Source organism: Pholcus phalangioides, unplaced genomic scaffold, assembly GCF_987345545.1.
Source record: "Pholcus phalangioides strain wild (caught in Gottingen) unplaced genomic scaffold, Ppha-v1.0 ptg000003l_1, whole genome shotgun sequence".
Taxonomy (NCBI): domain Eukaryota; kingdom Metazoa; phylum Arthropoda; class Arachnida; order Araneae; family Pholcidae; genus Pholcus; species Pholcus phalangioides.
Window position 1 is genome coordinate 55528113 of NW_028301596.1, and position 10026 is coordinate 55538138.

The window sequence follows — 10026 nt, forward strand, 5'->3', positions numbered from 1 at the left end:
TCCCCCAAACTTCTCTTCACAACATATCTTGTTTATTTCGTCCAATTTCATCAGCGTGCTATGCAAAGGGACGTGTGAAAGCACCAGCTTACTGAAGAAGCGAATTTTGCAATAATAAAGCAACAAAAAACAAATGTGATTCATCAAGTACCCCCAGAAAACTTGCCCATGGGGTCCCCAGACTTCAATTCGTTGAATTTTAGTGGGGCCCTTGACAGGATTTATCTCAGGCTACCGATGTGTCACAAATTTTACAATGTTAAACAACAGAAATCAATGAGATTTATCAAGGGACACCCAAAATAAAACCTGTCAACATTTCTATGGGGTCGTGACCTGGAGGTTTGTCAGACATCTCCCCGGTGAGGGGCAACGAAAATTTCAAATTTTCATCAATTTTACAACGAAAGAAATCCAGGTCCCCCATCCAGTAGTGGAGACCCAATACTCAGATTTTTAGTGGGGAATCCAGACTGGATTTATCTCGGTCTTCCGCTGTTGCAAATTGTACAATGTTAAACAAAAAAAAAAGAATCAGATTCATCCAGGACCCCCAAAATGAAACTGGTAAACATGGGGCCACGACTTGAAAGCTTGTCAGTCATCCCCCGAAGAGTGAGTGCCATGAAAAATTTTCATTTGCATTCGTTTTACCAACGAATAAAATCCAGGACCCACAACCAATTACCCGGGACACCAATTCACATACTTTTAGTGAGGCCCCAGACTGGCTTTACCTCCGGCTTCCCCTGTTGCATATTCTACAATAGAAAAGAATGAGTTTCATCCAGGGCCCCCAAAACGAAACCTGTAAACATGCGGGCCCCCCGTCTTGGAAGCTTGTCGGTCGTTTCCTGGTGCGCGTGCCATGAAAATTTTTTATTTGTATTCGTTTTACCAACGAATAAAATCCAGGACCACCCACGCAACTACCCGTGACCGAATTCACAAATTTTTTGGAGCCCCCAGACTGGATATATCTTGTGCTTTCGCTATCGCAAATTTTCAATGTTAAAGCAGCAAGAAAACAATGAGATCGATGAAGGGCCCCTGGAAATGAAAACTTTCAACTTCCCATGAAGGTATACATACAATCCCCCCCGGGTACCCCGACCCTGTGTGTTGTGAGCACTGATGTTATATGTATATTATACATATACATAGCTCTCGGCATGACCTCCCCCCCCTACCAACAAGGGCAGGGCTGACAGTACCAGAACTATTCTTGTCACTTTTTGATTTTTCACACTATAAATTAACCACAGAGTGGCCCCGAAAAGCTGGTTTGGGGGCTCTCCATCTAAATTCCAGCCTAAGGGCCCTGCTGTAGGATATGGGAGCCTCTCGGTACATGCACATAACATGGTCCCGATGGGTCAAATGGGTCCCAATATGTGCTAGAGTTAAATGAATACTTGACCCAAAATCGTAACCGACTTCCGTAACACAAAAACGTAACAGATTTCCATCACTCGAAAACTTCACCCACTTCCTTCACTCGGTTGCTTAACAACAGGCCCTTTTCGAGTTTGTGATTTTATATTATAGAGTAGATATATCTATCCTTATAGATATATTGCAACTTATGTCTTTGACTGCATATGAACACAACAGTTTCAAAACAAAACTATTTGTTACAATGATTGCAAATTAAAATATGCATTAATCAAGGAAAACCTTTCATGAACTGGAAATTTAAAAATACTTATCGGTCCTCAAAATCAATCAGGATCACGTCTTTCTTGATGAAATCCTAGTCGTTGTCTCGAAGACCCGGTGCTCAGGAAATAACAGCATTTGATAATGGCTATCAGTAAAGTCACACACGGAGTTTGACGATCAGTCCAAGGTGCACAGGAAATAGCAGCATTCGATATCGGCTATCAATAAAGTCATTCACAGAGTTCAGCGATCATCCAAACATGATCGGAATTGGCAGGACTTGAGTAGGCAGTGAATGACCATCAATGGTTTTATTCGTAAGCACTAGGTGGCCTTGAAGCATAGCAACACATAAAAAGCTGCATAGTGGGAGCATCGGACCAGCCAAGCTGTTCAGTCGACCTGCAACTTTGCTGCTAGTTGTGACTGAAGTACCATTTTGAAGCATGGTCATGATTATATACAGCTCTCAAATCACTGAATATGCAGATAAGACGTAATGCACATGCGCCTTATCAACATCGTGTTCCAAGCAGCAACCTTGGAAATCTGTTTTTCTCTCTAGAATAACTTGTCACACGTCTGCACTGAAAATGTCCGTAAGTGGAAAAATTTAGCTTGTTTAGACAACAGAAACTACTTTATTTATTTATTTATTTATTTATTTATAAAACAAAGCTACAGGTTTAAACCCAAGTACAGCTTGCAGTAAAAATAAAAATTTGCACAGAATAGAAAAAGCGACATGATAAAGTACACAAACGACAAATAAAAAGTAACAAAGAATTACGCCAAATACAAAAATTCTATACAAAGATATATACAACGCAATCACAGCAAAAATCTTCTAAAGTCGGTAACAGACGAATGAAAAATATCCAGATGTTGAGGAAGCGCATTATAAAATTCGGAAAATCTGTTTATAGCACAGAAATTACCAATATTAGTATTATATGATTTGATGGCAAATAAACAATTAGATCTTGTATTGTGACACATTATTGTATTATAAATATAAGCAACATAATACATGCATAGCACTAAATAGACATAGTATAAACTCAAAATAAACATAACAAAAAAAAAAAAACTCAAACATTATTACACAGTCAAAATGGCAAAAAAACAGGTCAGGCGAATGTCAACAAAGCCACATTACAATATAGAGGACCTGTACTCTTTCGGTCCTTGCATTCCCAAGCTGACCACGTTTTCTCAGGAAAAATATGGGATTTCTCAAGTGCAGAAAACTAATTGTCGCCAAATATGATGCAAAGCAGCTGCAAATTTTTACACTATAACACTACCTTTTACAGAGCAGTCATTTTGACTGCAGTTGCAAATCTCGTTTTTTATCCAGATTTTATATACACTGTGTGAATGCATATTTTAGGAAATAAAATTATATTTATTTTTCTCATCTAAAAATGGAGTACAGAATTGCCCATGTTTCGTTATATTTTGGGTGTAAGCAAACATACAGGGTGTTTCAAAAAAAGGTGGGTTAATTTCTAAAACTTTCTCGTGGCATACTCTGTGGAACACGAGTTGTTTCTGAAGGACCCAAATAAAAAAAAAAATTCTAAAACACAGTCGAATACATTCAAATAATCTATGTCTTTACATGCATATAACACAACTATTTTGACATCGTTATACAATTAAATTGAGAAATTATAAAATTGTTTGCCTGTTGCAACAACTTGAAAACAAAAGCAACAGAATTACGTTCTTTCTGCTAGCAAATTGAGTATTAGCTTCAAACGTAAAATCTCTTGACTGCTTCAGCTGGGAGGGGGAGCCGGACAGAATCCTAAAGATTCAGATCGCTTGATCCCCCAAGAATTTTTTGTGAAGCGTGCCCTCAGTAATTTATTTATTGTACCTTCCCTCCACCCCCTCGTGTTTTATTGAATTGCTTATGTACTAAAAGTCTGGCATCCCTAGTAACCCCCTAAGTTGGGACTAATTTCACTTGATTGTTGACGAGCAACTTGCATCCAAAATTTTTAAATCTATAAATAATATGCTATGTGAATTCAAAAACATATGAACGTAATATTTTTGATGAGATTGGAGCCTTTGGGAGTTTCCCTAAAAACCTTCATATAATACGAGCCAAGTAGTCACTAATTGAATCCACTTTTCCACTTTTTTTAACTTCAGAAAATAACCTGCGGGTGTCTAAGGCAGGGCTTTTTTTTTTTTTACTCCTCCCCGGTGCCCCTAATCAACGCTTACCCGCGGTGCCCCAGAGCTGTTTAACGAAGAATATCTTCGAAAAACCGAAGGCCGCTGCTCCGCGGTGCCCTTGACAAAAGTTGCCGTCGCACAGTTTGAGGACCCCTGTTTTAAGGTATAAAATTGCTCAACCCATGGCCTGCGGTCCAAATGCGGCCTTCGGAGTCATATAATATGTCCCACCACATCAAACTTAATTTTTAAAAATATGTTGTATCCTTCGAGTGTAAGGTAACTCCAGGTGTTACATCAAGGGCATTCAACCTTCGGGCCATTCCATTGATTTGGAAATGTGTCACGGGCCACTTGATTCAGTGATCTGGAACAGTGTCTCAGGTCACGTAAGATGATCTATTAATGTTTTTGGGTGTCGATTGAGTCTGGAACAGTGTCTCAGGTCACTTAAGATGATCTATTAATGTTTCTGGGTGTCGATTGAGTCTGAGCGCATCACTGGCGTAGAAAGTTGTGTACTGGCATTTAGATTGAAGCAGTGCCTTATACATAGGTAGCGAATATCTGGCTCACAATAATTACTTAAATTCCAGAGAATGGCTAAATATGAAATTTAATTTATATAAATTCATGGTACGTTACACATACACTGAAGTGCCAAAAGTCATGGGATACCTCTTAATATTGCTGCACTTTTGGGGTCATTCAAGATCCAACTTGAATGACCCCAAAAATGGCCCGGACGCTAAAGTGCTCTGGAACTGTGCCGCGGATCACTTAAGTAATCTGGGAATGTGTCGCGGTTAACTTGAGTGATTTAAAACCCATCGAGAAGGTAGAACCACACTGGGCTACTTAAGTGCTCTAAAACTGTGCCACATGTCACTCAAGAGATCTTTAAATAAACCATGTATCGCTTAAAAATTAAATATACAAATATTAGCCGGACCACACTGCTAGAAGAGGTCTTCAACCTTTTTATAGTCACGAGCACTGTCTGTACCCATCATTAAAAGAAGAGCACCCTTAAGGCAAAACGGACAATATATGAATGCAAAAAATCAGGATTATTTCAATTGAATGGAATCCATAAGAGGTGTTTAATTGAGACATCGAGTGCTCGCGAGTACGAAACCAGGCAAGCATCGAGCACTCTGGGTGCTTCAAAGAGCATCCTGGTGCTTGCGAGCAACGGGTTGAAGATGCCTGGCTTGTGTTCTGGCACTGTGCCATGGGCCAATTAAGTGATTCGTGAATGTGCCACAGACAGGGACGCCGGAACATATCTGCTCGTGTTGCTAAAGCAATACCAATCATACCAATCACCATTTGAAGATAGCTGAAATATTGCACTGAAAGCGCTTTCTTTTTTTAATTAAAATTTTTGAAGACATTTCCGTGGGACCCTTTCCTTGTAAGGAGTTGCATTGCTGTAGCTCTTTTTGTTTGCAAATCATTTCGGGTCCAAGAGACTTTCCCATACACCCTATATGTACATTAAGCATGAGAATAAAATAAGCATCATAAAATCTCAATACCGCAATGGTAGTCATAGCAATAGACTGGGGACAGTACATTTCACCGCTGATTTCAAATACAAATACAACGCCACAACAGGCAAATTGCCCAACGAGGTGGCTGACTCAAGAACATCATGGATCCCCGAACCCTTTTTTGCCCTACCTACTACTGCTACACCACACATGCACCCCGCCCACAACCCCCCGCGAATCGGTACATGCGGGAATGTGCGTGTACGTGTAGTGAAACCAGTCGTGAAGTTTTTCTGTTTCTCTGTAATGCTTGTTATGTGTAGTGCTGCCATCTGCCACCAGTTTTTCAAACTATGAGTGAAGTGTTATGATTGAATGATTTTTCGTTGTAGGACTGTTGCTCTCTGTAGCGAGACTTTTTAACGGGGAGATCGGCTCGCATTTGCGCCTTGAAGTTGGGAACCACAGAAAACCAACTTCAGCCGACCACCACTGTGGGGTTCGAACCCGGATCCTCGCATCGCGAGTCCGTCACTATAACCACTCGACCACCACAGCGGCAGATGGATCTCAGTCCTTTGAGTGGCATTAACAAGATATCTCGCCTCCTTATTTTAGCATTGGCAAGCCCAAATATTTTGTAAAGTTAATCCCCCTCTCAGTGGAACACTTTTCCCTACACCAATGGTTCACAAACTTTTGTCAACTACGGCTCCCTTGCCTAATTCATGATTCGTCAGCGGCTCTTCCGGATAAATTAACAGATATTTTCCCTTATAAAAGAAATAGATGCACAATCAATATCTCAAGCTCGCTACGACGCCCCACATAAAGGTTACCGATGCCCCTAGAAACAGCGACGCACACTTTGAAAAAACTTCTCTATACCCATTTTACTTTTTCATTACTTTATATACTCATTTACTTCTGAAAATCATAAGGGAGCTTAGTGTTATTATGCCGTGTAAAGGGTTAAAAGGCATCAATCAATAGTCTCATCGATGTAGTAAAAAAAGTCGCTGAGAAAATAAAACTTGTAAAATAAAACTAAATAAATAAATAAATGCAATAATGTCATAGCTTTATTATCTGAAGTTTATACCGCAAAAAAAAATCATACTACAGAATTGTTTATTACAGTGCTATTATTAAAATTCAAAGCTCAACGTAAGTTTAAATAAACAAATACAGACACAGAAACAGTAATTAAAAAAAACATCCTAGTAAAATGAGATGCTGTATATTGAGATTCAAAGAGGAAGGAGAAATGGTTCGACGTTTGTTTTTCCATTTTTTACGACTTCTGGCAGTGTGAGGGAAAAAAAATACATAAATGACTTCAAATAAAAAGAAAATATAATCAACGTTTTAATTATCACCATGAAGTTATCGTCTAAAACAGTGTTTCTCAACCGCGATGTGACATCAATCGTACCGGGCCGCAAGAATATATGCATTACCGTTGAATTTTTCAAGCATTTCCACGAATAATTAATTGGTTTATTTAACTATTATGGTACATATTACTTTAACTTTTCAGTCTAAAAATCATTTACAAGGGGAAAGATGAAGAACCCTCCCAGAACAAAGGCTTGCAGCTGCATTTGTAAATTATAAGAATTTGGAGGATCCCTTTTCCCCTTATCGCACTGGAAATCCTTCGTTTTGTTGCAAGTCCCCAAGGAAGGGAAACATGTCTCTGGTCCTCCCCCCTTGAAACTAGTATTTTTTTTCTCATTTTCGTATTTTTGAGTATCTGTCTTCATGAGACCCAAACAATACAGCAGGGGTGGGGAATGTTTTTCCATACTTTTCGTCCCTTTTCCCCGAAAATATCCTACTGCTTTTAGGAAAATGACCTGAAGAAATAATGCCATAAAACTCTGTATCCCACGTTCCTTGGAGACTAGAAAAACATCTGTGCTACTCGCCAAGCTGCATAACTTCAAAGGGGAATAAGCTTCTTTTTTTCCTTGGAACCAAATATTTCTATAGGGAGGGGAAAAATTCGTTTCGCAGACCCATTGAACACATGCGTTCAATTAACAATATTGAAGCTGTCGGTCTTTTTTTTTTTACTCAGCGAAAAAAGAGCCGCTGATAGCATGCAATTAGTGTGCGGCTGAAATTCCCTGGCTGTTTGAATAGATATACAGCAGTATACCTACCACATGAGGTTGAAAAATCGTTTCTGCCGAACTCACGGCCACAACTAGATGCTTGGTTACCCGGGGCAAGCGCGCATTTTGACGCCTCCTTGTAATGTTGAAGGTGAGGTTTCAGAAATGAAATTTGCGCCCGCGCGGGTCACAAAACCCGTCAGTCTCCCCCCCCCCCCCCCATCCCGTTGAGTCCCTGGCTGGACTATGTCTGTCGGATGACCAAACAAAAAAATTTTTAAGATTTGTTCAAAGGATTTCACAGTGGCACATTGATGAATTAGATTCTACCCCACGTAAGTTTGCTTTTATCTAAATGATATTTTTTTTTCTTTCTTTTGTGTAATTAACTGTAGAAAAACCATCCGCTGTCGTTTAAACTGGGAATGTTGTCAATAACTTTCAAGTTCAAGTCTTGTGCAGATGTCGACGCCCGATTTCCGTACTGTCAAGTTCGACATTTCACCCCACAAGGGTAGGGCCGACATGGGAACAGCTCTAGGGCCTGGGACAATTACCATAATTTTTTTTTTCAAGCTGTAAATTCGCTACAGAAGAGCCCGTGGAAAGTTTTGCTTGGGGGGGGGGGGGGCCCGGACGCAAAAGTAAATACTGGACCCCTTAAATTAGAAAAAAGTGTAACGTTTGGGTTTTACATGGCCCAGGGTGTGCATCTGGTGCGCCCGTCCCTAAATCCGCCTCTGCTTCGGGCAGCCAAAAATCCCAGCCAACGGGATGTAAGAGCATAGCCCAGTCAACAAAAAATTTAAACAACATATATTCACTGACAAACGGTTAAGGCTGTCAAAGAGAAATGAGGGAAAAGTGATTTCCGCTGTGAAAGTGAGCCGCTCTTAGAAATGTGCGACAGGAGCGGTCGCACCGTGCTTTGTTGGCTCCTGCACTCACGGTAAACTATTGGAGGTTTTCATGAATTCTGAAATTACTTCTTGCATTAATTCTGAAGTTTCATCAATTCTGGAATTATTTTTTTCAACAATTCTGAAATCCCCCCCCCCCCCGCAAATTCTGAATTTTTATTGTGTGTGGTGCAGGAATTATTTCTTTCAATTATTTATGATTCATCACAAAATTTTTATCAGTTTCAGGATTTTATTTTCTCTTATTAGTTTAAAATTACCTTCAGTGCTGAATTTTTGCCAGTTTTTGTGTTAATCTATTGAATTGTGTGTATTTAACGTTTTCTGTATAGATATTTCACAGCATGGTTGCATATTTTGAAATAATGCATGCCGAAGCCAGAAATTTCGTTCGGGGGGGGGGACCAAAGTGATAGAACAATAGATTTGTCCATCTTTTCCCCCTTTTTTCGGTCATTTTCTCACATTTCTGGGGGGACTAGATCCCCAAGTCCCCTCCCCCCACTACGCTCTTGCGATCCCTACCCCCAAATATATAAAATCGGGCAAATATTTAAATATTTTTCTTGTCCGAAACTATTGAGACGCACCGGGCCCCTTAGGTAAGCGGTCATAAAAGTATTACGTCAGCATCGATGGGGGGGGGGCGCCTGATTTGCTGACTTTTGATGAGAAGGGGGGGGGTTTAGGATGCTGCTTACGTCACGAACCACCCTTTATGAAAATATGAAATATTTTTAATGGCATTTTACTCGGTCCGTCAAAAACGAAAAACCTTTGGATAGATTGTGGGCGCCTGAACTAACATTCTCCCTAATGATAAATTCCTTACAGAGCCTCTTCAGCGATCTCTAAATGTTTCACGGATCCTTCAAGTGCTCAAGAAATGTGTCCGGGCTGCTTAAGGGCTCTGGAACTGTGCAAATGATCCGTAATTATGCCACGCATCGCTTAAGTAATCTGGGAATGTTCCGCGGGTAACTTGAGTGATGTAGAACCACACCGGGGGCCCGCTTAAGTGCTCTAAAACTGTGCCACATTTCACTCAGGGGAATCTCTAAATGTGCGATCAGGGATCATCCACGAAACATTTAGAGATATCTCCTAAAGAGCCACTTTATACAAAGTGGCTCTTTAGGAGACATCAATATAGGAAAATTGTTATTTCAAGTGCTCACAAACAACAGTCCAGGATGCCATTCAGAATATTTCATATTTTTATAAAAAGTGGTTGATGACGTAATTATCATCCAAGCCCCGTCCTTTCCCCCTTGTCTAGAACCCCTTAATACTTGTATAAGAAGGCGTCTTACCCTTGTCATCAAAACTCAACAAATCGGAAACCCCCTCCCCCCATCGATGCTGACGTAATAGTTTAATGACCCCTTACAGGGTGGGTCGCATTGAATTTTTTAGAGAAATTTTGAGTTAGCATTGAAGTTAAGAGAAACTCATTATAATAACATGCATATAAGGATATTTTCTCCCGAAATTTTAATTTTTCAAATATTTTTCAGATGAGAAATATAAAATTTTCATCATAGGGGGTAGCATATGGGGGCTTGTAATTCGCCCCCCCCCCGCTTACGTTGATCCCAATATGCGTTAGGAGATGGGGGGGGGGTCAAAAAACTT